The 27,915-nt window shown below is 49.7% G+C and overlaps 1 long non-coding RNA gene across 7 annotated transcripts in view; it reads left to right on the forward strand.

Moving 5' to 3' along the window:
• LOC309639323 overlaps positions 1-27,915 on the forward strand; it is a 361,451-nt gene that overhangs the window by 197,797 nt on the left and 135,739 nt on the right. For 6 of the 7 annotated variants that reach the window (XR_014251587.1, XR_014251588.1, XR_014251589.1 and 3 more), the window contains exons 4-6: positions 7,011-7,191; positions 17,680-17,993; positions 21,630-21,734. This is a non-coding gene — a long non-coding RNA (uncharacterized lncRNA). The remainder of the gene's footprint in view (positions 1-7,010; positions 7,192-17,679; positions 17,994-21,629; positions 21,735-27,915) is intronic. The other variant, XR_014251591.1, reaches the window with a different exon arrangement.

The raw sequence follows: 27,915 nt of genomic DNA on the forward strand, positions 1-27,915 counted from the left end.
GCCTGGCAGCTGTGCTCGGCGCTGGAGGCTGCCAGCAAGCCTGGCATCGCACGTTAGAGGGAGACACACTTCTGTGACCACCAGTTCGAGGGCAGTGGGGAGTCGGGGGACCCCTGCTGCCTGGGACAGCCGCAGGTCAGCTGCAGGGGGTGTGGAAGCTGGGAAAGGATGAGGAAAGGGCACAGACAAGGGGTTGGGGGCGGAGTAGGAATCTAGCATTTACGAGGTGCTGGCATTGCGAAAAGTGCTTTAGAAGTGTTACCTCCATGAATCTTTGTCACATCCCCTGAGAGGGATAAGGTCATGACCATTTTACAGGTGAGGAAACTGAGGCTTTGAGAGAGTTGGTGAAACAGGGAGCTGGGACTCCATCTCTAGTTTGTCTTTCTCAGATCCTGCAGAACAAACATTTATCATTAAGCTATAACTCCTATATACATTGAAAAACCCACAAAGAAACAAAACAAAAAACGCACCACCAACTACCATTATCTATCTGTCCATCCATCCATCCATCCACTGATCCATCCCTAGTTTGCTGGATATTGCTATTTATCAACTTGCATTCAACAGTGAAGTCCTATCCTATAGAGTTGTAAAGACCTCCAATTTTGATTACAAGGGACAGCAAGCCCTTGAGGTTGTACATCCACAACGTGGGGCTCCAATGATCAACCTTACATTTCTCCCACTGCCCTGAGGATGCAAATTGCACCAGACTGCCCTGGCTAGTTGTTAAGAGTACGAGCCCTAGAGTCAAACTGCCTGCGTTCAAATTCCAGCTCAGCCACTTATTTTGTGGCCTTGGGCAAGTTACTTTTCCTCTATGCCTCAGTTCCTCACCTGTAAAATGGAGGTATGAATAGGACTTCTAGAAGTTGTGAAGGTTGAGTGAATATTTGTAAAATGCTTAGCGCAGTGGCTGGCCCACTGGGAACTGTATTATGTGTACTTGCTGTCCCAGTTACTCTGGCTGTGTTAAAAAAGTCACCCCAAAACTCAGTGACGTGAAGCACTGAGCATTTATTATGCTCATGGTGTCTGTGGGTCAGGAGTTCAGATAGGCCACAGCGGGGATGGCTTGTCCCTGCTCCATGATGTCTAGGACTTTAGCCAGAAGGCTTGAAGGCTGGGAGTTGGAATCATCTGAACTCTCACTTATTTGCTTAATCGACGGCTGATGAGGGTTGTAAGCTGAGAACTTAGCTGGGACCATAGGCCAGCACATCCACCACAGCCTCTCCGTGGAGCCTGGACTTCCTCACAACATGGTGGCTGGTTCCAGGCCTGGGCATCCCAAGAAAAAGAGGTCCAGGTAGAAACTGTGTCCCCCTAGCTCCCGAAGTCACATGCCATTACTATTAATGAACTTTAGTTGTCGGAGCAGTCACAAATCCTCCCAGGGTCAAGGGGAAGCGGAATAGATGCTACTTCTTGGTGGGGTGTGGCAAAGCTTTTGAAGAGCAGAGAGGATTGGAAATATTGCTGTGGCCCTTTTGGAGAAATAGGAACTGCTACAGCCATTGACCATCCTGAAGCTGCAGGCGTGGGGATCTTGAGGAAGGAGGTCTCAGGGAGCTCTTGTGGCCAGCATTATACCACCCTTGGTGCACCCACAATTGTGCCTCCTGAGGTCCGGTAACATCCCCAAGATACTCAGGTCAGGTCCCCACCTTCCCCCCCATCCAGCCCCCAACCTCATTTTGGTCTTGAGGTGCTCCTCCTGCATCCCTGTTGTCCCCAAATGTGTGCTCCATTCCCCTTACCCTTCAGAGTATCTGGTACCACATTCTGGGGGACTCAGACACCTCATAAAACATAGGAAGGGCCTCTGGCTTATTTAAACACCTTCTCCCTGAGGCAGGGCAGCACCACGGGCCTGGCTCCCGGCTTGGATGAAAGAAGAAAAAGAGGGAGAATGAACCCAGTTACATCCATGCTCTGAGCCAGGCCTGGGACCAACTCAGAGAGGCACAAGCAGTCCCGCCCGCCCGCTGTCTCCTCTCTCCTTGCCGACAGAGGGCCTGGAGGAACAGGGAGAGGGCTGAGCAGAGCTGGAGGCTTGAGAAGAGCAGCAAAGAATTGAGAAGTCAGGTTCTAGTTTCAACCAGCATCTACGTGGGTGATGTGGGCAGACAGGATGCCTTGGGGATGCGAGCAAAAAAAAAAAAACCACACAAACAACTTAAAAATGTTTATAGACCCCATGTGACCTTGCTCAAGGCTGTTAGCCCAGACAGAGTTTTACAATCATGCGCATGGTTGTTTGGCTCGGTCTCCTCCTTCGTCATGTGTTTCCAGGGAGCTGGTGTCCTGTGCGGGGAAGGGCTCTGCCTGGTTTTGTTAACCATTCATTTCAGTGCTTAGTATGTGACAGAAGTGACAGAGCATGTATTAGCTAATGAAATAATTGATTCAGTAAATCAACCTTCCTGAGTATCGATTACAGACCAGGCATGGTTCTAGAACACAGGGTACAGTGGCTAGTGGAACTGGCACAGCCCTTATCTTCATAGAACTTCATTCTAGTGGAAGACAATAGTCACTGAACAAGATAAATTAATTTATGATATAATGTCAGAGGGCAAGGAACACTCTGTGGAAATTAAAAGGGGGATAAAGGATAAAGAGTGACAGAGTTGCTAACTTATATCGAGAGTGATCAGAGAAGGCCTTTTGGAAGTGGTGAAGTTTGAGCAGAGGCCTAGTGAAGGAAAGGAGTAAGCCATGGGGGTGTCCGGGAAAGAGAGTTTCTGACAGAGGAGAGAGCAGATGCAAAGGGCCTGCAGCAGCAATGTCAGAGTGATTGGAGTGGGGTGAGAGGGGAGAGTGGAGGGAAACAGGTTGAGGGGCAGTACTGTGGTACCCTGTAGACCACAGTAAGGATTTTGGGTTTCATAATAAGTATGTATAAAGCCAAATGAATGAAGAAATAAATGAAACAATGGAGAGATGGATGGGTTTATGGATGGATGGGCAGATGAATGGAGGGATGGATGAATGGAAGGATGGATGGAAGGATGGATGTATGGGTGGTTGGATGAGTGAATGGATAGATGTATGGATGGGTGACGGGATGGATGAATGTATTGAAAGATAGGTGGATGGATGGATGCAGATGGATGGATAGGTAGGTAAACAAATGAATGGATGGGTGGATGAATGGTTGGGTGGATGGGTGGATACATGGATTAGTGAGTGGACATATGGATAGATGAATGGATGGATGGATGGATGGATGGGTGGGTGGATAAATGTATGGATAGATGAAGGGATGGATGAATGGATTGCAAGATAGGTGGATGGATGGATGCATGGATGCATGAATGGATGGATGGGTAGGTAAACAGATGGCTGGGGGGGCGGTGGAATGAATGGTTGGGTGGATGGGTGAATGCACAGGTGAATAGGTAGATGGGTGAATGGATGGATGGATGTACAGATGGACAGTTGGTCCCTAGGCACACGTGTACTAAACTAAACCTCTGCATTGCCTTTCCGTCTCTAACTCACATTAGAGCCTTGCCCCAGTATGGGAAACACCCCAGGAAGAATGAGGCATGGCACAGTTGATGCCCAGATGCTCTCAGGGGCACAGGCTGAACCTTAAATAACTCCTTTTCTTTCATAGGAAGAGCGGTTCTGGAGGCACAGGCACTGGGAGACGTTTGGGGCAGGCAGCCGTCACTAACAGATTCATTAAGCTCGCTCCAGAGCAACGATAAAAAATCAATTTAGTTCACCAGGCAGCTTGAACAGGCGCCAGGAGCAGGGTAGCCCTCCCATCCGTGAGCTCGGGGCGTGTGGAGAGGTGCTGTGGAATTGGTGGAGCTGGAGCCTGGCAGCGCCCCGTTGTCAGAGATCCCCCCACCGCAGGGCTGCAGGGGCTCTGACAGGATGCCCGTGGAGGGGGAGGGACAGGACCAGAGTGGACTCCTTTGAGCATCCCAGGCAGTGCTGCGGACACACCTGACTTGCTGGCATGCTGGCCACGATCTTGCTCCCCCACTGCCCTGATTCATTCAGTGATACCTTCACAGCCCCTGAGAGCGGACTAAGTGCAGTGGACTGAGCAAGGGGGCCTGGGAGGCCTAGGCAAGGTCTGTCCCTTATGGAGCTCCCAGTCTGGCTGGGGAGCAGATCTGGGCCCAGTATAGGAGGGTGGGTGTGAGCAGAGAGGTGGGGAGCGGTGAGAGGAGAGAAGAGGGGGAGAAGATGGCATGAGGTGTTCAGCAGAAGGAGGGAATTTGCATCCATCTGTGTCACAGCAGGAAACAAGTAGCAACTCAACCTGGGGTGACCAAGGGGACATGTAATGAAGGGAGGAAGGATCAGAGTGTGGCCAGAGTTAAGGGGGCCCAAAAGGATGGTGCAGCACCTCTGGGCTGGCAACAGAGGGGAGCCATTAGCACCCTGAGGCCTGGAGTAGAGAGAAGAGGGTGTTACTGGGACCTGGAGAGAGGTGTGGCTGCAGGAGATAGCTGCCCACCAGGGCCTGGACTGCAGGGGTGGAGTCAGGACAACAAACTCCCCAGTCTCCCTTGACTTCCGCACCCTGAGCCCCTTCGGAATCTGCATCCAGAAGCCAGGGCTGAGTGAACCAGGCGATGCGGTCTGCAGAAGCTACATTCTCAGAGTACAGGGCTGTGTGATTCAGATGAGGGAGAAGCTGGAAGGGCAGATGGAGAATATACAGGGCAGCCCTGTAGGAACCGGTCTGATAGAGCTCAGTGACTCAGTGGGGAGAGAAATCGCTCATCGGAGCCTCATCAGGGAACGTTGTGGCTCCCGACAGAGTCCTGGCTCCTTCTGGGATGAATGGGCTTGTGGCGCTTTCCTGGGAGAGGCTGGATGAAGTGAATGGATGCAGGTAGGTGGGAGTTGGGGAGAGATGGATAGAGAGGCAGAGATGCATGGAGGGACAGGGAACAAAGTGATGGGGTGGAGAGGGAGAGAGAGAGAGTGAGTGAGAGAGAGAGAGAGAGAGAAAGCACGGATAGGAAAGAGGGACAGACAGACAGAGCCAGAGAGAGACAGACACAGAGAGACATTTAAAGAGACAGACAGAGAAAAGGGCATGGGGATTGAGGAGGGAGGATGGAGAGGAAGAAGAACAAAGGAAACACATGAGAAGATGTAACCAAAGGAACGGGAGAAAGAGAGAGAGGCAGGAGAAAAAAGAGGGAGAACAAGGAAACAGAAAAAAATGAGAGAAAATGATGGAGGAGAGGGGAGGGGTAAGAGGAAGACTCGGAGGGCTTTGGAGGACCACCTAGGCTAGGGTCATGCTGGGAGCCCCTGTCGGGCAGGGCACCAATGCAGAGAAAGTCAGGGTGCGAGAGCTGGAAGTCTGGGGAAACTGAAGCACAGGGATGGAAAGTGACTTTGTCGAGGACATCCAGCAGCCTGGGGACTTCACTGCTGCACCAAGCTCTCATTTAATCCACCTCCTTGCTTTCTTGGTCACATCAAAGGCAACCTTGAAATGAGAACGGGAGAGAAATAGAATTTCTTGGAGACCTACCATGTGTCAGGCATTTAATTTATATTGACTGGTGGGTTCCTCACAATAAGGGTAGTGAGTCTTCATACTATGACTATTTCCATTTACAGATAGGGAAACTGAGGCTCAGAGAGGTGGCTCCACCAGGACGTGGCCGTGTCTGGGCTGAGACCCAAGTCCTCCTGGCGTTAACTCTTGCCCACACCCCTCTGGGTTTGCTGCCCATTGCTCTGGACCCTAAAATGAAGAGGACCATGTGTGGATGGCGTGGAGAGGAGAGAGCTCTCTTCATCATTCCTCTGGGTCTCCCTCTGCCAAGGAACGCAGCCAAAATTCCTTGGAATCTGTTGCTTTAAGCTACGCACAGGGGGGAACAGAATCAGACGGGGATGTTTGTAATGGTTTCCAAATGTCTGGCTGCAGCTGCCTCCTCAGCAGTGAGAGACAAGGAGGCCTGGGGTGGGGGGAGACCTGCTCCCTGCCTCTGTCTCGCACATGCATTTCAGGGGGGCTGACACTTCTAGAGCCCTGGGTAGAGGGATGTGCTGCTCTGGTAAACAAGCTAAGGGATGAAGGAAGGAATGAATGGATGGATGAAGGAAGGAATGAGTGGATGGTGCAGGGTACAACTTTCCTTATCTGTAAAGTGGGGATAGTTACACCACGATCGATCACTCCTTCCATTCCATGAGGTCCTTACACGCGTTTACCATCTTGATGAAATCTCACAAGGATCCCATTGGCACGCCCATTTGACAGACCGTAAAACTGAGGCTCTGAGGTGAAGGCGCTGGCCTGAGCCGTATAGTGATGAAGGAGGGAGCTCTTGAATCTGGTCTGTTTCCAGAACTCCTGCTCCTGTTTACACGGGCACTCAGTAGACGTTCAGATGATCTCAGTTTAAATGCTACGTTGATGAGAGCCTCCTAGGGGCAGGGGCCAGTGGTCAGTGCCAGTGAGTCCTCTGTGAGTCACACAGACCTGATCTCTGTGGGGACAGCCATCCCTGATGAGTCACCCCCCCCTTACCAAGACTCAGTTTCCTCTTCTTAGAGTGGGGCATCATGGCCTCAGACTTGCTGGGTTGTTGTGGGAGGCTGACTGCATATGGGTGGGAAACATTTCCCACCACTGGCAGGCACACAGTAGGTGGTTTTTTTAAATAGCATCAATAGTGTAATGTAAATAATGGCTAATTATTTTTGACTGTCTACTGCTCTTTTTATGATTTTTTTTCCTCACTTAATCCTCCCTCCAACCCTATGAGGTCAGTTCGATCCCTATTTTATATAAAGAATGAGGCTCAGAGAGGTTAAGTGGCCTGCATGAGGTCACACAGCTAGGACACGGCTGAATTGAGAGCCTGGTTTATCAACCCCTAGGCTTTTTAGTTAACACACATATGTGAGAACATGCCAATCCATACCTGCCACATAGGAACTTACGAAAAACGCTAGCCTCCCCTTTTCTCCCCTATGAGGAATTTACTGTGTTCTTCTGCTTTCAGAGATGGGGATCTGAGGTCCGGGACCGAAACAACATACCTCAGCCATTTGACAGCGTTTCCTCCTGCACCGGGTTCCAGATCCTAGAGAAAAGGGCTCAGAAATGCCTGACAAGCCCTCCCACCAGGCTCAAGGCCCCTCCTCCAATAAGACTTCTTCCCACAGAATCACATCTCTGTTAAGGTGGGTTAATCGTGATTTGCTTTTAATTCACACATACCTGGTTTGTAGTTGTCTGATTAGAAATATGAAAGAGCTTTGTTGCAGAAAAGATAGAAAATGATTCCAATTGCCCACAACTCCCCTATTTGGAGAAGACCGCAGTTTGGCATTTTATCTGTTCCTTCTTGGTACAATTGCCGTCATTGTGAGCATACAGAATACTCAGCTCTGCATATATTGATTTTTTTCCTTAAAGCCAAGTCTATTGTTTTCTGTTGATGAGAGTAGTAAGTACAAAAGGATGAGAAGATCAAGTCCTATTTAAGGAAAGGCACCTCTGTTAATATTTTGGCGTGGACTTATCCAGGGTGTATCACTCACACACATACCTCCAGACCCATCCACGCATATATATTTTCGACATAACTCAGGTCCGACTTTGGATCAGGGTCTCAAGCTCAAAAGCCCTGGTAGCTCACAGGAGAGAGTGCAGGGGTCGGATGGGGGCCGAGCAAGCCGGACTCCACGTGTCCCACCCACGGGGACAGCTGCTATCACTCTACCCGGCTGCTGCCTCGTAGGAATGCAAGCCCAGCATTACTGCGTGTCCTAATTTTGCAAGAGATTCCAGAAATCTAGACTTTTATATGAAAAATCCCATTTGAAAAATATTGCAGCAAATTCCATTTAAATAAAGCATATGCAGAACAAAAAAGACACCCTGTGGGGCTGCCCTGAGTTTGCAACCTCTGTCCTTCGTGTCATGCAGACGTCCACTCTTCACTTTTAATTTAGCAGACACATGTGGTCAGCGTTCTCTTGTGGAGCAATCCCTCATGCATCTGCGATGTTGGTTTTAAATCGGAAGGGCACTTTTTCTCCCAGTTTTCTTCCTTGTGTTAGCTTCTTCCCAACCCCCTCCCTCCAGCTCCTCCCCATCTTCTTTCCCTCCCTCCCGCCCCCAACCATTCAATTTTATTAATGGTTGATTTTCTTTTTTAACTGTCCGGAGGCTGCTGCAAACTCCACGGTTGCCAGTGGCTGATCGATATCTTGGTGGGGGGAGGGTGTTATTTCATCAGCTAAGTGCCAGGTAATCTACTTGGTAAAACCCATAGCCTCTTTTTGAGCTGGCAGAGATGAGGCAAAGGAGGCTGGCCAAAGACCCAAATATGCCGCCTGGATGGAATCGGGAGGAGATGTGTGGAGACCCCTGTGGAGGTTTGATCTGGGTGTCTCTGGTCCCCCACGTTGTCCCCATCCCATCTCCTCCCTCTCTGTCTGCAATCAATCACAGCGATGTCTGCAAAGCTTATAACCGTAGTTAGAATTCCTCCATCTGTAGTAGGGGAAACCTTACCTCATTGAACTGTCACAAGGATGCTACCTTGGGAGCAAGATGCTCAGTTTGAAGGCGGTAACTGAGGCAAGGAGAGGCTTTGTGGCATCACCAAGCCCCCAGCAGAGTCAGATTCGAACCCAGGGCTGGCTGACTCCTGGTCCCGTGTTCTTCCTGCACAGAAGCTGGCTCAGGGGCGGCCAGGGGAAGGGGTTGCGTGGAGCAGTGTGGACCCCTGGCCCAGCCACAGAGGAAGTCCCCGTGGCCTTGTGAACAATTTTACCACATTCCTCTGGTTCCTCTTTATGGAGACTGGTAGTCCCAGACGTTGTTCAATTACGGATTTATGGCCACCGCCAGGGCCGGCCAGCACTCTCCTCTCCACGGCTGGAAGGCATTAGAGCTGCGAGAGGATGCAAACGGCTTTCCTGGCGACAGAGGCCCTGTGAGAACTTGAGCTCCAGCCCAGGGACAGGATTTTCCTGTTATTGGAGGGTCAGTTTCAGCACAGAAGGCAGGGGGGCGAAGGTGTGAGCAACCTGATACCCACAACACATGATTTCCATTGATTTTCTTAGCAGGACACCTGGGGACAAGGTTCCAGATTGTAGGGACCCCACTGGGATGGGGGCTTGTGGAAGAGCTGGGGGTCCGAGAGCTCCCAGAAGGAGAAGGGAATCCAGGTGGTAAAGAACGTGGGCTTTGGAGCTGGACAGAGGGGTTCGAGTCCCAGCTGCTCCACTTCCTCGCCTGAGAACCGTGGATTCTCCACCGCATCCCTCTAGGCCTCTGTGTTCTCACCCGTGAAGTGGGGATGACAGTGGTACCCGCTTCACAGAGCTGTTGCAATGATTAAACGAGATGATGTGATTCACGTTTGACACAGGGCTCCGCGTGAATCATCCTCCTCAAATTAGATGTTCTCACCAGTGATAAAGGGAGGAAATGTGGACTCCTCAGTGGCTGCTGTGGGCTGGGCATGGGGCCGAGCCTTTGGCCTATACTGTCCCACGCAATCCTCACAACAGCCCATTTGAAAGATGAGGACGTGGAGGCTCAGAGAAGCGTGAGGTGGCCCGTTCCACTAAGAGCCTGGATTGAAGCCAGATGCATCTGGCCCTTCCAGTTACACCATGTGACCCAACCCCCGCCCCCCCCAGACACTGGTGAGCGTGGCAGGTGGAGAGCGACTGTATCCAGAGCTGAAGACAAGAGAGGCAGTGTGAGTAAACCCGGATGAGCAGTCCGATCCTGGGCTGGATGCTGTGTGTCTCCACCTGGGCGCCCCGACAGGGAGGCAGGGAGCCCTGGTCTTGGGCGGCTCCCCAGAGTCTGAAAGGAATCATGAATCTCCGTCGGGTTGTCTCCTAAGGGCAGAGATAGCGGGAGTCAGAGTCCTGACTACCTGGGAGTGTGCTAGGCTCGCTGGGGAGGAATCCCAGCCCTGACCGCTCAGTACATCCGGGACAAGGCAGGCTGCTTCTCTGAGACGTGAATCAGGGGGTGTGCCAGCCAGAGATGTTATAGAGATTAAATAGGCGAACGCGAAAAAGGCTGTTGAAGGTTGGCTCCTCTGGACACAGATCCCGAGGCTCTGGGGCTTTGAGTGCAGGGGGTTTACTGGGATACAGTAAGGGAGACCCTTAGGATCAATACTTTGGGGGTAGGGAAACAAGCAGAATGAGGCAGAGAGAAGTTGGAGTGCGATTCAGTTTCCCCCAGGGTCTCAGCTGATCCCGTGGGAGCTCCAGAGCTGAGCTGGCTCTTACAGTCATGCTGCCTAGAGGCAAGGAGGCCAGGCCCGTATACCCCCATCACTGACCAGACACTGGAAGGAGGTTTGACCTTGGACAAGGCAGCTCTCTCCAGCAAAGGGCAGTTGCTAGGTCCAGGGGCTCAGCTGGGAGCCGTCAGCCCTCACAGCAGCTGGGGCGATGTCTAGGTGGCCACCATAGCAAAGAGACAGCAAAGAGCCACTTGACACCTGGGTGGGTACAAGCACATCACTTGCCTTTTCCTCTGCCAGGGAGCCTACCATTAAGGCACCAAGGGCAGGCAGGGGTGAAAGGAGGCTGCCTTCCATGTGAGCAGGAAGCCGGGCTGGGGGAGAAGGTGTGATGGACGCCAAGAGGGAATTCTGCTCTGCCCGTGATGTTTCACGGGGCTGGGGTCTTAGGTGAGCCTGTTGTGTGCTGGTGGTGGCGGCAGGGAGGGTGTATGTGCCCTGAATTACACAGCTGGCAGCGTCTGGTCAAGTGAGGCATGAGGCGCTGCCCCCAGGATGGAGGAGAAATGGTCGTGCCATCCGAGCGGCCCCCGCCTCCCCTGTCACCCTGCAGGGCTGTGCCTTACAGCCGGCGCTCAACCCTGGAAAAAATTGACTGCCTGTTTCTGCCTGAGTGCTCGAGAGTTACAGGCTGCAAAGACGGGGGAGGAGGGGGGCCGAGGGTGGGTGGCTGCCTCCTCATCAGGATGGATTTTTCTGCTTCTCTGCTTGTAGGAAGAGCAGGAACAGGATACGGGAGGCTGCTCAAGGAGTAATCACTGTGCAGGCGAGGGCATGTCAGGGGCTGGCTCTGTGATGGAGGCAGGAGGGAGGGAGGGCGGTGAGGGCAGAGAGGGCGCTGGGAAGGTGGGGAAAGTGGAACCTGGGGTTCCCCCAGCTGTCTGCATGTGCGCCCTTCCACCATCCTTCCTTCCGCCTACCCCTCTTTCCTTCCTCCTTCCCATCCTTCCATCCACCTTTCCTTCTTTTCATCTTTCCATCTTTCCTCCCTCCCTCCCTCCCGTCTTCTCTCCTTCCCATCCATTTATCTGACCATACATCCTTTAACTTATATACTTTCCAAGCCCACCCTTTCTCCATTCTTTCCCGGTACCCATTTGCTCTCATTTCTGGGGATCTGCCAAATGCCCAGCCTGGTATTGGACCCCGGTGATGACCACGTCAAAGACTTTCGAAGTCAGCAGAAAGAGGCTCTTACACTGGATGGGTCAGAGCTCTTTCGGGGGGAATACCCAAGGTGTATCGGCAATGCCAGAGACACTTGAAGGGGTCAGAGAGGGCTTCCTGGAGGAGGAAGGATTTGAAGTCAGCCTCGAAGAAAGAACAGGATGAGGAAAGGGATGGAGGCACAGAGGAGCAGAAAGTGTCTGTGGCTTGGCAAGTATCTGTGTAGCCCGAGGCTGGGGTGCAGGGCGGTAAGAGGCAGGGGGTGGGAAATGGTTTAGCTGAGCCTGGAGAAGTGGGTTTGGTCTGGGTCATGAAAGGCCTTGAAAAATTTGGACATTACTCTGCATTAAGTGGGAGTCATTCTTGTTTAAGCAACGGAATCTCTTTCTACATGAAATCTTATGCGGAATTTCAAACCACAAAAAAAAATGATAAAGGTGGAGCTGATCTGGCTAAAGCAGGGGAGGTTCCAGAACATTGCCCACTTAAACCTCACTCTTACTCCGCACCATGGAGCTGCCAGAAAGGCAGAGAACCTTGGGGTGCCATGGAACACAGTTGAAAAACCACAGGAAGGTTATGGGGCCCCTCGTCTGAACTTCAATGAGACCCACAAACTGCAGGTCCCACCTCTTGTGTGACCAAGAATCAGAGTTTGGGAGGGGGACAGTGAAGGCTGCATTTTCTCCAAGTGGGAATCAAGTCCCAGCTCCTTAGGGAGACACACAAGGTCCTCCAGAATGTTCTAACCCCCCAGGTTCATCACCGCCACTGTCAGCCCCCAATTTCCAGCCATACTCAACTACATGTGGTTTCCAGAATGGGCGCGATTCAGCTTGCCTCTGCCTGGAGCTGCTCCCCACCAGGATGTTTGCCTGGCCTGCGCCCCACCCTCCAGTCTTGTCTGGGTCCCTGCTGACCTCCTGTGACCCGCTCTGAGAGCTAAGGTCGGGCGCCACCCTATACGTAGTCGGTGTTCAATACATGCTTGTTGAATGTACCGGAGGTACAAACCAAGACCCCCAACAAACCAAGAAAGACATGAATAACAATGGGGTCCCACAAGTTCACAGTAAACATCCGTCTTCATTTTCCAGTCTGAGCAAGTGCATGTGGAGTGAACTGGGAGGGGGCGAGGAAGAAGGGGGCTCCATCCCTGCACACAGTAGGTGCTCAGAAAGTGCTGACTGAGGGAGACAGAGAGCTCACCCACATCTCCAAGAGGTGCTAAAGAAGGATTTGGGGTCTGAGACAGTGGTCACTGGTGGTCTGAGAATGTCCCTCAAACCTCAGGGCACATGGCCCCCCTGCCCGCTTTGCCTCGCACATCGAGGAGGCTGGAGTAGGACATTCTCTGGATGTGTGCCCTCAATCCAACTGTTTACATCATTAATTTACACGGCCCAATTTGCATTTGCACTCCAACTCAATACTTTTTATGATGCAATTACTACTCAGAGATGAATTTTTTATGAGTTTCCTTTTAATGTCTCTGGGGCCCTTTATTCTTGAGGAAATCTCCTTGTGGAAAGTGGCTAATTCTCTTAAAGGGGGAATTTAAAGCCCTCTAGTCCTCCCAGGTATCACCTAAATGGCACTCTTCCAGGCAGCCTTCCCTGGCCTCAATGCCTGGAGAGGAAGGGCCCCCTGAGGGATGGGCAGCAATGAAGTTTGGCGGTTAAGCGAACAAACTCTGGGGTCAGCATGACCTGGATTCAGATTCTCACTGCAACACTTAGTAACTCTGCAGCCTTGAGCAAATAAATAAACTTCTCTGAGCCCCAGGACTGTCATCTCATGAACAGGGATCCATAGCCACGAAGTTACCTCTCTTGGGCTTGCCTGGGGGACAGAATGGGATCTTGCACGCTAAGTGCCTGACACGGAGCTAGCACTCATGGAATATCTGCTGTTATTATTATCATACACCAGTACAAGGAGCAGCTGGCATCCATCCACTCAGATCAATTAACCTGCTTGTCCTCCGTAATTCATTGGGTGGGGAGGGGCAGAAAAGTGCAAGGGATCGCCCACCCCCTAGAGAGACACAAAGATCATCCTTGGAGTTTAGTGACCGTGAGCTTTGATATACAGGCAGATTTTCTTTCTTTTTCTTGCTTGTCCCAGTGTTGGCCACTTCTATCTGTTGCAACAGGGAAGGTGGACCAAGAGGAGGCAAGGAGGGGGCCCTTGTAGAGGTTAAGACAGCCTGCATTCAGACATGCCTCTGCTGCTTCCTAGAGTTTCCTAGACCTTGGCTGAGAGGTGTCTTCTTTCCTTTACAGATGTAGCACTTGAGGTCCAGAGAGGGGAGGGATGGCCCTGAGGACCCACTGCTCCTCTCAGTGCCGGAAAATCTGTGCCCATCTCTGCACAAAGGCAACTCCTATTCATCCTCAGTGTGCCAGCCCAGGTGCCCCATCTTCAGGGAAGCTTTCTCTGGATGCCCCATGGCAGCCAGGATTTCTCTTTCAGAATACTTACCAAACCACCACACTTGTAAAGGCTTTTTCTTTTTCTTTTCTCCTGGTGCCCCTTTCTTCCTCCTTTTCATCCTCCTCCCCTTCCCCCTTCCCCCTCCTCTTCTTCTTCTTCTTCCTCTCTCTCTCTCTCTCTCATCTCTCATGCATCTATCTGTCTATTCATCCATCTACCTTAAATTTCCCTGCCATTTTATTGAAAAAAAGTTACACATTCAAAAAAGCAAACGTTTACACAGCACAAAAGCTCTCTCACCTCCTTGTACCCTAGCACCCGAGCTTTATCCCTGAGGCATCCACTGTTCCTGGTTTCTTGTGGATTCTCTCAGAGACCTTTTTTGCAAGTACAAGTCTGTGAAAGCCCTGCCAAGGACTCCGTTCTTTACAAATGGACACACTGTAGTCACTATTGGAGCCCTGGCTTCTTTCACTTAGAGGTTGCTCTGTGTCACCATACAGATATCTGCTTAATTTAAAGGGCCACACGGTGCCCCATTCTAGGATGAGAATGAGCCAAACTAAATCTATTCATGGACCCTGCGGTTGTTCCCTAATTTTCGTCTGTCACTACCTTTTTGATGTCTGTCTCCCCGAATTGACTGTAGACTTTGTGGGGACAGAGAAGTTTTTGTGTGTTTTGTCTATTTCTGTATCTTCGGAGAACAGCATGGGGAGTCTGAAACATAGAAGGGAACAAACTCTGGGGTCAGCATAACTGTCAATAAACAGTCCTTGAATGGGTAGATGGAGGAAGGAAGGCAGGAACGAAGGCAGGCAGGCAGGCAGGAAGGAAGGGAGGAAGGGAGGATAGAGGGATGTATAGATGGACGGGTAGACGGATAGAACCTGGACTAGGTCTCTGGTTCTCCTGCTCTCCTGTGGCCTCAGGGATCCAGCCCCTTGACCATCTCCCCCAGAGAGGACCCAGTGGGGAGTCCCTGTCTTCAGGCAGCTCCGATCTTGAAGATGAGCACACGCTGTCCTGCTGTGCCTCTCGTGAACACGGGAGCAATAGCAGGCTTCCAACCAAAACTCTCCCTTGGACGCTCACAAACAGCAGTGACTTCCCAAGCCTGCCAGCGCTGGGTGGAGTTGCACCACGTTATGGAAACTTCTATTTCTGCTTTATAAAAACAAAGTAGGAAAGGAAAACTGGCTCTGCTGGAGACCCATACTGGCCCCGTGAGTCATCTTTATCCAAGCAAGACGAGAAAACCCTCCCAAGACTGGGCCTCTCTCTGAGCCATCAGCCAACGAGATCACGCCCCCCACCCCCAGCATCCCACAGCCCTGTCCTCGAGGAGGTTGCAAACTCAGATGCCCCCAGGGGCCAGGCCAGAAACATACAATAAAAAGTGAGACCAGCACACAGCCAAAGGGAAAACACTTTTCTACACCAGGAGTCTGGATTTTTATGTGAAAGCTCCCAATTTTTAAGTTCTGGAAACCAATTCAGATATTTAAAAAAATGCTGTGTAGGCTACGCCCACCTGCAGAGGGCTGGCCTGAGCCGGAGAGCCACTGGCGTGAGCCTCTACTGGGTACTCCTGCAGGAGAGTTGGCAACGCTCTGCGTACCATCGGGGTTTCTACGTTCCCTGTGGTCAGGGGCCCTCTCTGTGCCTCTCTGTATCCCAGAGACCCTGCAGATGGGAAACAGAAGCAATTGTTGAGTGCTTTCTCTGCTTTTAATGACTGCATCGATTTCATAGATATGGATCAACCCCTCAGGGGTGTGCCACTCTAAGTGACAGGCATTTCCTTTGCACCTCTTTTCTCCCTGCTCTCTCTTCAGTTGGGACCCGGTGGTTATAAGCTCAGGCTCTAGTTTCAGATCGCCTGGGTTCAAATCCTGGCTCTGCCACTTACTAGTTGGGTGACCTCGGACAAGTGATTCAATTTTCTTTTGCCAAGTCTCAGTGTGTGCTCACTTGTGAAATGGGGGTCATTATAGTCTATGTCTCACTGTAAAAATTAAATGAACTGATATATGGGAAGTGTTTAGAACAGTGCCTGTCTCCTTGTTAAGCCCTTGATCCACGTAGCTATTAATAGTCACCCATTTGCCACAAGCTTGTTAAACATTCCTTTGTTGTTAAGCTTTGAGCGTGGCACTAAGGGTTCAGCTCTAAGCAAAGCAGGACCCACCTGGAGGAAGCCCGTCCCGTTAAATTCTCAAGGAAGCCCCATTTTATGAACGAGACAACTGAGGCTCAGAGAGGTGAAGCGACTTGCCTGAGGTCACACAGCTGGTCAGCGGCTGTGATGGGATTCTAATCAGGTATGTCTGTCCTTCCCTCCAGAGCAGATGCTTCTCCTGGGGGGAGGGGATGGGGAAGCCCCTTTCCCTGGTGGCTTCTCTTAACAAGCAAGGAGTTGGCCTCCACATCGTGGGAGACCCTTGAGATAGCTCTGACCATTTGCAAGTGGGCCTGAGAAGAGAAGGGCTGGCATGTGCTCATGGCCCCAAGCTCAGGTGCTCAGGTACTGCTGGCCCTTGTTCGTGGGCACCAGGCAAACATTAGCGGAAGCCTCTGACTTGTTTTCTCCTTTGGACCTGGGCACAGTACATCACTACTGTGCCCATTTATCCATTGTACCTGAGAACGACCACACGTCCATGGAGTCCACGACCAAGGGTCGTGGACCTTTCATCCCGGTGTGCCAGCCCTTGGAAGGGAGCGGCATCGCCCCCTTGCCATGAGTTGTGACATCTGGGCAACTCAGTGGACAACATTTACGGAGCATTTACTATGTGCCAGATGCTGTTCTAAGAGCTTTAAATTAACGGACTCATTTAATCTGCACTATGACCCCCAGTGCAGTAGATACTGTGGTACTCCCATTTTACAGATGAGAACCCTGAGGCCCAAAGAGCAGAAGTAACTTGCTCAAGGTCACAATGGGAGTCATCGTTAGACACCAAAATACGAGGTCTCATGGGTCTCAGGAGGAAAGAGTGCTCTTCCTGCCTGGAGGCACCCTACCTGATGTGCAGGGGCACTCAGCTCCGTCCACTCACCCAGCCAGCCACTTACGTACCACCCTGGTCAAGCAGCACACCTGTGTGGAGACCCACTTCGAAGCTGCAGATCAGTATGGCAGTGCTCACCTCTCACAGGGATGAGGGCCGGAACACCTGCCTGCGTATAAACGTGAGGGGTGCGCAGAAGGTGTTGACCACTACACCCACTACCCCTGGTCTCCGTCAGGCTTGGCTCTGAGCCCGGGTCAACCTCGAGGCACGGCCAGCCACTCACCTTTGCCAAGGGCGTAGGCTGCTGTTATGTCAGAAGAACTAGACCACATTAATTAATTCAGGAAAGATAAGAACGTCTGGTCTTTGCCCATCTGCTACTATGTGACCTGGGGCATGTTCCTTCCCCTCTCTGGTCCTCAGCATCTCCAGGGGCTTAAACTCCGTGACCTCTAGGAATCTTTTAGGCTCAAGCAATTGATGGAAAATTGCAAAGACCCCGGAGCATCTCCCTCAACTAGTCCTTCTTTGCTCCCTTGTCTGGAAAAGCCACCGGCAAAAACGCTACTCTCTCCTGTCCATCCCTGGATCGAAGAAACCTCAGGACTAGTTTTCTGTTTCCACAATTAACGCTGTTGTTGTTATTGTTATATTAGCTGCATTAACTGGACTGGAAGGGAAGAATGTGCTAAGTATTTTCTCTGCACTATCTCTTGAATCCTCGAAATAACCTGGGTACCGTGATGCCTTTCACTTAACAGACGGAGAAAGTAAAGCTCAGAGGGGTTAAGTCGCTCAAGGTCATTCTCCGTGCCAGGTCGTGGAGAAGCTACAGTTTGAACCCAGGAACTCCCAGTTCAGCATCTCGGCTCTAGGCCATGAGACGTCCTGCCCTGCGGGTCAGAAAGCGGATCCTCCTCCTTTTGCCCGAAAGCTCCCCTCACCTTGGCCACCCCGCATGGAAATATTCTGCATCCAGACAGCCAAGAAAAGAGAAGTAAGAAGGAGGGAAGAAAAGAAAAATGAAGAACGCTTTGTTCCTTGAACCATTCTCCATAAACACCGTCCCCGCCAGGTACATGACTTAACTGTGGAGGTGACCCCCGACCCCCATGGCTGCCTCTGGTCCCCTGGCAGCCAGGGGGTCACGTGATGCGCAGACAGCCCTGGTTGCTATTCAAGCATGTCCGTGTGAAGCGACTCCATTGAGCATTGCTCCCTTGAGGGGGGCAGGCAGGGCCTGGAGTCAGCCTCGGACACGGCCCCTCACCCTGCACTGGAGGAGCCCCTGTCAGTGCCCGCTGCCCTTGCAAGGATGCTGGATGCTGGGCCTGCTTCTGTGCCCCTCGCCCAGGAAGCAGCCGCTTAGGCGAGATGAAACGGCTGACGCAGGGTGGCATCATCACGGGGCTTCTGCTCACTGGGGCTGAGCCTGACCTCCCAGCTTCACTCGTTCATTGATTCATTCATTCATTTGTCCCATCACTCATTCATTCATTCATTTCATACTCATTGAGAAAGTATGATGTGCCTGCCACTCTTCTCAGTAGCTGGAATACAACAGTGAGCAAAATAGGTGATATCCTCGTGGAATCTCCAGTCTAGCAGGGTAAATAGCCATTAAACAATTAAATACCTTATTAATTATTCAATTGCAATTGTGCTAAGTTTCAGAAAGAAGGAGTAAGCATACAATCACATAGAAAAGGGGCCCAGCCTTGTCAGACAGCCAATTACCAAAATATAGCGCGCTCTCTCTCCCCTTCTCTCTCTCTCTCTCTCTCTATATCGCAAAGCAGATATTTGCAAGCACTTAGAATCCTACAGGCCTAAAAACATCAGGCATTGGAAGAAACATCGAAGATTATCCCAGTCTTCATGGCAAAAGGCCATGGAGTGATGTGGTCTAGGGCTCAGACCTTTGAGCTGGATTTCTGGGTTAGAAACCAGCTCTACTGTCCACTGTAGATGCTGGTACAAGTTCCTGAAGCAACTTCTCTTGGAAGAATGAGGACTAACAGAGTCCTAGAGCTACGGGAGCAGATTAAATGTGATGCTACATGTGAACAACTTGGCATGTGCCAGCCCAGAGCAGCAAGTGGTTCTCGTCCCCCTCTATGATGGTTTCTCTCCGTTGAGAGGAGGGGAACCACATGCCCCAAGGCCACTCACCAAGAGTCTGCACTTGAACCCAGGTCTCCCAACTGCCATTGCAGTGCTCTGTCCCAGCACAGATGAACTTTGGATGCCCCATGGAGAGCTACCCTTCTCCTGCCGTTCACCAGCCTGTCATAAATATACCAGAAAATAAGCCCAAGATCAAGTCCTGAGACCCATGTACCCTGGGTGGCTGCACGACGCTCTTCCAGGGCACCCTGGCTGGTGGGAGGGGGCAGAGGAGAAAGCATCCAACACAGCATTGCCGTGGCGGGAATGGTAACTTCTCCTAATTATTTCCCAGCTCCTGGATTCATTAACGAGCCTGATATTAATTCAGATGGTTGCATTTATCCCCATCTGTCCCAGATTCGTCCCTGAGACACTGGCGATACTAACGTGGGGGCTTCAGCTACGAAGGCTCACTGGTTAAAGCTGTTGCTCGGAAGGAGGAGGGGCCCTGGCAATTTCTGTTTTAGAATGAGGAACCCAGACACACCACCCCAAAGCCTCCAGACCCCCAAACCAGGCAGCCCACGGCCCACGGGCAGATAAGCTTCCACCCTGGCCTCAGAATCAGAGAAATTCCTTTTAAATGACTCTGCAGACCTCCCCACCCACTGAGCTCCCCTCTTTGGTTAACAGATGGGCTCGGCTAACCATTCCCAGCTTTCCGATAAAGCGGTGTCAGGCAGTGAGGCCCCCTCAGAAAGGCATGCTTGGATAATAAATTCCAAGGCACCCCCGCCATCTGCAGGCTGCCAATCACGGGGGCGCGGGGCACACCAGGGCTCCCAGCCTGCTGCTGCAAAGGAGCTGGGGTGGGACCTCAGCGGGTGGGGCTGCAGCCCACCCCTGCCCACACTTACCTGCCCATGCTGCCCTGTCCTGCTCAGCCTGTGACCTGTCCCAGCTGAAGCGGGCCAGGACCATTACTGCCGAGCCCCCTCCGTCTATTCACACGAGACCCAGCATGCAGGCAGCACTTGGATTCAGTGCCATGATCGTGAGCCTCAAAGGCAGAGTCGGAGTTGCTGCCACATTTTGGCTCGGCAACATTCCACTGCTTAATCTCAGGCGAGCCTTCCCCATCAGAGCCTTGGTTTCTCCATCTATAAAGTGGGAGTTAAAGACATTCCCTCTCTCATAGATTCCATTTAAGGGTGTAAACAAAATGCACGACACAATCTCTGGTCCACGGTTGTAAGTGGTATGGTGGTGTCATAATTTAGAAAGCCATTTAGCCTGAAAAATAAACTTTATGATTCTGCTTCATATGATTCTTGTGTTGCAGATGTGATAGTAGGTATGCAATGTCTTAACCTGGTACACAGTAGGCATTCATGAAGTGTTATCTGCCTCTGTTGAATCTCCAGTTTGTTCATTCATTCATTTATTAATATAAGAGGCATTCACCAAACACTATGCCAACCTCTGTTAGGCCTGGAGAAACAAAAAACAAAACACATGGTTTCTACCTTCAAGTCACTCATGGCCTAGGGGGCTGACGGAGAAGTCCCTACAAAGATACAGGTTCTGAAGGTCTCAGAGGTTTGCCATCTGTCTGGAAAGAGGCCAGGCTTCCCAGATGAGCCCTCCCCATAATAATAGAGGATATTTGTACCATATTGCTTGAGCTCTTTCTGATTGCTGAGGTTTCCTGAGGCCAGGGATGCAAAATGAGCAGTATGTGTGCTGTTGAATCCCATACTGGGCCAAGACAGACATCACTAACTGAGCACCATTCTCTTTTGCATTGAGCCTGGGAAAGATTCCTTGCTCCTAGCAGTCACAGGCAATTGATTGAAACTGGCGCTCAAGTTTTAAACAAACATCATCCCAGACTTAGATTAGGGATCAGCTATGTCCAGCTATGTGAGCTACATCTGGCCTTCCACTTCTTTTTGTTAATAAAGTTTTATTAGGACACAGCCATGCTCATTCACTTACATATTATCTGTGACTATTTTTGCACCACAAGGGCAGAGTTGAGCAGTTGTAGCAAAGACCAAATGGCTTGCAAAGCCCAAAGTATTTACTCTCTGGCCCTTTACAGGAAAATTCTTTGCTGCAGGGGTTTACTATAAGGAAGTAAGCAGGATTGTTAGCATTGAACTGAGATTGTTAGCACCTCACCAAGTCCTGTCCACTCTCATACTCACATCTGCTTGCTATAAATGCCCGTGATTCTCTGCTTCTGAGTGTTGTCCTGGCCTTGGCAGCCTGCACAGCCTAACAGAGGGCAGGCTGGAGGTGCCAGTGAGTTAATGTCCCTGAATGGAGGTAGGGTTGAGGTGGGTAAATGCCCCAGTCTCCTGAGCCCCAAGGCCACCACTGCATGTGGCAGAATTTCATGCTAAACCATCAGAGAAGGGGTTTCTATCCCTTGCCCTGGCTTCCCAGTGGCCGTGTCTGCACAAGGTTCTATTAGCTAAACTCTTAGCCTTGTCTCCAAAAGTACGTTCCCACCCTGAAATGCCCTACTTCCCTGCCCAGGGCAGACATCATTAATCAATCACAGCCTGACTTTCTCTTTGCATCTTTTCCGGTAAAGCACGCCAGACAGATGCTATCGACAGATGGGAACTGGTACACCAGATTGAATGCATTATACGGGGGAATGCCCATGATATAAAGCTGAGTGGAAGGAAGCACAATGGTAAGTACGACATAAAATAGTTCTTCAAAAGAGAAACTAAGCGTGCCAGTGCAAATGCTTAATGTAGGAAAGTGATATCTCATAGATGTGTGTGCTTGTGGGGGGCAGGATTGCAATGTTCTTTTTCTCTTTTGTGTTGCCTCTACACTGAGTATCTACTCATTTGATGCGTGTGTTCATTGAGCACCTATTGTGTGCCAGTCCTGTGTTAGGGGTGCAAGGACGATCAAGACTAATGTGTAATTGCTTAATTGAAAAGACAATTACAATGCAATATGATAAGGTAGGGACAGGACCCATTGGGGCATGCTCAGATTAGATCTCAGTGCACCTGTGCTTCTTTTCCATGATGCGCATCGCAGTTAGGATGCTGTAGTTACTTGTGAGATTAAGCGCTGAATCTCCCTCCCAGAAATCTCCCTTTCTATCTCTCTCTCTTCCTCTTAGACTACAGACTCTGTGAGGGCAGATACTGCATCTTTTTGTTTCCTGCCACATCCCCAGTGCCTAGAATAGTGCCTGGCATAGGGCATGGGCTCAATCAATATTTCATTAGGAAGCAGATCCATTTACTAAAAAGTGGGAGTTGGGCATGGGGTCTAGACTGTGATAAGAGATAAAGGTGGAGGACTGACTTGTAAACTACACAAAAGAGTTTTCACTTTGTCCTGAAGGTAGTAAGGCACCTGCTGAAGGTTTTCAATGTAATCAGACAAAAGAAAAACAAACAAAACAGTTTAGTCTTTGCAGATCAACACAAGAATGAACTACCCATGCTAGTATCCAATTATTAGCTAATCTGTTCTGAACAGGGTTTAATTTTCAGTTCACACATAGGCTCTGGTCCCTGAGAGCTTTAGCTAAAAGCACAGGAACTGACAACACAGACTTGAAATATTGATGGACAGATTTGTACCCCTGGAGTGTCGATATGTAACATGTGATTTGTCCTTAAGCTGTCGGGTCACCCTGATTACTCTTCTTGAAGTGTTTCCTACCCACTGAGGCAGAGAAGGGTTTCCAAGGCAGGCAGCGGAGAGGGAAACAAAAGGTACCACTTTCTGCCTGTGATGCCCAGGTTCCTGGACCACTTGGAGCCTCAATTTCCTCCTCAGTAAAATGGGGTCAATGAGGATGATTCCCGCAGAGTGGTTGTGAGGAGGAAGTGGCTTGACGCATTCTGAGAACTCATCATCAAAGGCTGCACTGGTGATGATGATGATGACGATGATGATGGGATACTGGAGCTGGTAGAGGTCCAGGTTTGCAGGGAAGGAGGGAAACTGAGGCCCAGAATGGGAAGTGGCTGGCTCAGGGTCACACAGGGAATCACTAGCAGAGCTGGAATCCCAGGGAAGTTCTCAAGAACCAATTCACATACTCTTTCCTCTGGGACTACGGTTCCCAAATTGTGAGCCGGGGCACCCTGGGGCACCACAGCAGCCTCCCAGGAAAGCTGCAAGATATTTTTAATTGTCAAGGTCATCCTAGCAATACTTGGCATCTCTCAAATGTCACATGAACTACTAGCTTGAGGTCATTCCCAGTTCCAGCATTAGAGCAAACCACATTCTTTTTGATGATGTCATATCTTTGTGACCCTGGGTTTTCGGTGGTTGCTGTGATAAAAAGCAAGGTCTGTGCCAAAATCAACGTAGAACGGGAAATGAGGGTGGCAGAGTCCAATCTGATTCCAAGGTTTCAGAAGCTGTGCAGAGCCCAACAGGCATATACATTTCGATAGTAAGTAACTGTTTATTTAAGACTGAAATAAAAATATTCTTCTTCTATCAACTTATGTGAATTATTTTTTCAAACTGCTACTAAGTAGTTAGGACATCCATGTTCATTAAGTTTGCACCTAAATACCTAATAAACAGAACGATGAGGGATTTCTTTTGGTGAAACAATGCTGGAACACTCAGGCTGCTGTGAACCCAGAAAGTTTAAGAACCTCTGCTCCATGAGAGGAGGCTCCAAGATTGTAGGGAAGGAGGCAGGCAGCTCTGAGCCTCCATCCAGGACTGAGGCATGAGGGTGGGAGGTTAATACCTTGCAAACAAGGCAAAGCAGGAACAGGAAACCTGATCTCTCAGCTGTTGCCAAGCCATTGTTTATTTAGAACCAGTGGTGTGAGTACATTGGAAACTGTGTCCTCCCAGTTCCCCAGCAAGACGGACTACTCACTCATTCCGTGAACACGTACCCAGTGTTTACTCTGTGTCAGACACTGTGCTGATGCAGTGATAAATAAGGTATAGTCTCTGTCTTCAAAGGTAGGAGAGGGAAGAGAGGAGGAAGGATGAGAGGCAGGAAGGAAGATGACACTATTTTTATTTTTACAAATAAAGCTCTGTGAAAGAGTTTCAGAGAGGTTAGGTAAGTGACCCAGAGTCACACAGCATCAAGATGTTAGATCATGACTCACTGCCAAGACAATGACCTATACCCCTGTGTGTGGGCATTCATGGTCTAATATGAGAGCTCAAATGCTGACATGCAAAATAATATTTGGAGACAGGATTTGACACCACTTAAGAAGGGTATGAACAGTATGGTACTGGCACAAGGACTGAAATATCAATCGATGGAATAGAATTGAGAGTCCAGAAATAAACATCGATGGTCAATTTTTTTCTGCGAAAGGTGCCAAGAAAACTAAATGGGGGGAAATAGTCTTTTCAACAAAGGATGCTGGGGACAAATGGATATCTACATGCAGAAGACTAAAACAACTCAAAATGGATCACAGACCTAAATGTAAGACTGGAAATTATAAAACTCCTAGGAGAAAATATAGGAGTAAGTCTTCATGACCCTGGGTTAGGCAGTGGTTTCTGAGATATGATACGAAAAGCACAAGAGACAAAATTAAAAACAGACAAATTGGACTTCATCAAAATAAGAAATTTTATTCTGCAAATGATATTATCAAGAAAGATGGTGATGGATGTTAACCAGACATATTGTGGTGATCATTTCACAATGTATACAAATATTGAACCATTATGTTGTGCACCTGAAACTAATATAATGCTATATGTCAACGATACCTCAAAAAAAAATGCAACAAAAAAATAAAGTGAAAGGATAATCCACAGAGGGAAGAAATTTGTTGCAAATCATATGTCTAATAAGGAATTTGTATCTAGAATATGTAAAAATGTTTAAAACTCAATGAGAAAAAGACAATCCAATTGAAAAATGAGCAAAAGATTTGAATAGGCATTTTCCCAAAGAACATATCCAAATGGCCAGTAAGAACGTGAAAAGATACTCAGCATTATTAGTCAGTAGGAAATTAGAAATCAAAACCATTAAGATGGCTGTAATCAAAGAGACAGACAATAAGAAGTACCAGTGAGGATGTGGAGAATTGGAACCCTCATACACTGCTGGTGGGAATATAAAACGGCACAACCCTTTGTAAAGCAGTCTGGCATTTCCTCGGAATGTCAACCATAACCTTACGACATGACCCAGCAATTCCACTTCTAGGAATCTACCTAACAGAAATGACAACATATATCCATCTCAAAACTTGGACGTGAATGTTCATAGCAGCACTATTCACAGTAGCCAAAAGATGGAAACAACTCACATGTCCCTCAACTGATGAACGGATAAACAAAATGGGGTCTATCCATAGAATGGAATATTGTTTAATGATAAAAAGGAACGGGTTACGCTAATGAACGAGTGAAATGGCATCTCCTACTGAATGTCCTTAACAATCATATAAAGTTAACACATTACCACCATTTTGACAATGGGGAAATTGAGGCATAAAGAGGCTAAAAGACGTACCCAAAGGCCTGAAGGTGAGACTTCTAGGAGTCAGCACTGACAAAGGTACGTTGGCTAGGTGCTCGATTCTTAGAGGGTCCCAAACTCACTGGCCATTCATTCATTCTCATTCCCTCGTTTAATTTAATACTATTTATTGGGTTCTTTTGGAGCTGCTGCTGCGGTCTTGCTCATGTCTCCTTGGCTTGACCTTTCCAGGGCATTCCAGCCCAACTTCCAACTGCCAGCATGTGTGTCTTTTTGCTCAAGGGTTTCTTTGGGCACTGAGGCTTTCTCTGCCCATGAACATGGGGACGTGAAATTAACGAGCTCTCCTCCCCCACCCCCACCTTCACCCCACAATGCGGGAGTTGATGTACAAATACCTTAGCTCTCTTCTTCACCCAGTGCCACACTGTCTCCCAGAGGTCTCTGGCGGGGTTGGGCTCCAGTGACCCATGGTGGTAACCCCACTGTGGTGTCCTCTCCATTCTGTCCGATTTCCCCACTCCTGTACAGGTGCCTCCTGGGATCACCCACGTGCACTGAAGTCCTTGTCTCAGGGCCTGTTTCTGGATGAGCTCAAACTCAGACGGGCACCTCCTCCGTGCCAGGCACTAGGGACCAACACAGGTTGGTGAGCAAACTGGTGAGGTTTGGTCCTCTTAGGGCACCCAGGCTCAGGAGCCAGCCAACAGGCAATGATGACACACGATGGTATATAGAAGTGCTGGTTCCTGATGTCCCATTGCCTTGGAACTAGCATCTTCTTCCTTCTCTTCTTCTCAGCCCAGAACCTGACATCCCACTGAACACCAAGATTCCCCATGGCAGCCCTACCTGTGCCTTTTGGCAACTTGACCAGGAGTAAGGCAGTAGTTACCCTGTCTGACAGGTGCTGTTGCAGAAACCAGGGCACTACCCAGGACCCAACTGGGCAGGGCATGGGTGGGAAGTAGAGACAAGAGTTTTCCTCCCTCCATCCTGCTCGTATCTTCTGTTCCCCACATCCCAGCTCCAGCCTAAAGCAATTAAGTCGTTTGCTGCTGGGACCTGGAGGTGGCAGTAACATATAATCACAAACATAAACAGTTTTATATGGTAATTATGAATTCTGCCTATTTTTTTTTTTTTATCAGTGTAACCCAGACCGAAGATTATTTTCTGCTTGATATAATTCTTATTTTGATCCATCCTCCCCTCACCTCCACCCAACTTCAGAAGGATTAAGATGGGGCTACAGCTGATAATTTGGCATATGACAGAATCAAGGCCTCTGTTTGCAGGTCTTGTACTACATGGACTGGACTGTAGTGGATTTGCTGCAGACACTCCATCCTGCGTTGGGTTAAATATCCAAACGGTAACACCCACCATTCCATGGCTGGGCCCAGCCTACACAGCCGTCACGTCTTGTCTGGGTTTCAGCAATATTTTCTCCACTGGTCTCCTGGACTCCAGTATCTTTCCTTTGGCTGGGACCAAATTATTCTTTTCAAAACCATGAATCTTTCTGCCTAACTGCTCTTCTCCAGGTGTCCAATGTCTTGCTAAATGGCACCACTGACATCCCAAGGCATCAGCTAAAATCCCAGGAGTCTTTGTGTATTCCAAACTCGGTCTCATCCCTTCTACTTCCCAAATATCCCCTCCCACAAATATCCACAGTTCTCCATCTACTCCACTATAACCTGGTTCCAAGTCATCTTCTCTCACCTGGGTAGCTGAAGACGCTTCCCCACTGGCTGCCCAGCTTCCTTTTTGGTCTGCCCTCTTCTCTCCCTTCCTCCGCCCCCCACTCATAATCTGCTCTTCACGCAGCAGCCAGAGTGAACTTTGAAGACATAAATCAAGTCATGCAATGCCCTTTCATTGCACTTAGAAAAAAATATCCAAACTCCTTGCTAGGAGCCTGCATGCCTGGCCTCTGCCTCCATCCCCACCTCTCATCCTGTACCAGTCTCACCTTCACACGCTGTGCTCCAGGCATGCGAGCCTCGCTTCTATTTCTCAGGCAAGATAAGCCCCTTTCAGCCTAGGGTCTTTGCCTTTGCTGCTCCCCACCTCCAGCACTGTTCCCACCTGTCTTGACAGAGGAAGCATCTACTTCTCATTTATGTCTTAGCCAGACTTAGTCAGACTTTCTTTGACCACCCTCGCCCAAGCAAAGTCTTCCCCTGCTCATCCCACCGCAGCATTCTGTGTTAGTTTCTTCCTAGTCCGTATCTAAAATGATTGTATGCGTATATGTATTTACTTGGTTGCTACCTGTGTCCTCCTGCTGAAATGTACACCCCACGAGGGCAGGGATTTTGTCTGATTTGCTCACTACTCTATCTCCAGGGTCTCATGGAGGACCTGGCACATAGTAGGTGTGCAATAAGCCACTGCCAAG

This window comes from Balaenoptera physalus (genome assembly GCF_965194825.1).
Source record: "Balaenoptera physalus genome assembly, chromosome: 12".
Taxonomy (NCBI): domain Eukaryota; kingdom Metazoa; phylum Chordata; class Mammalia; order Artiodactyla; family Balaenopteridae; genus Balaenoptera; species Balaenoptera physalus.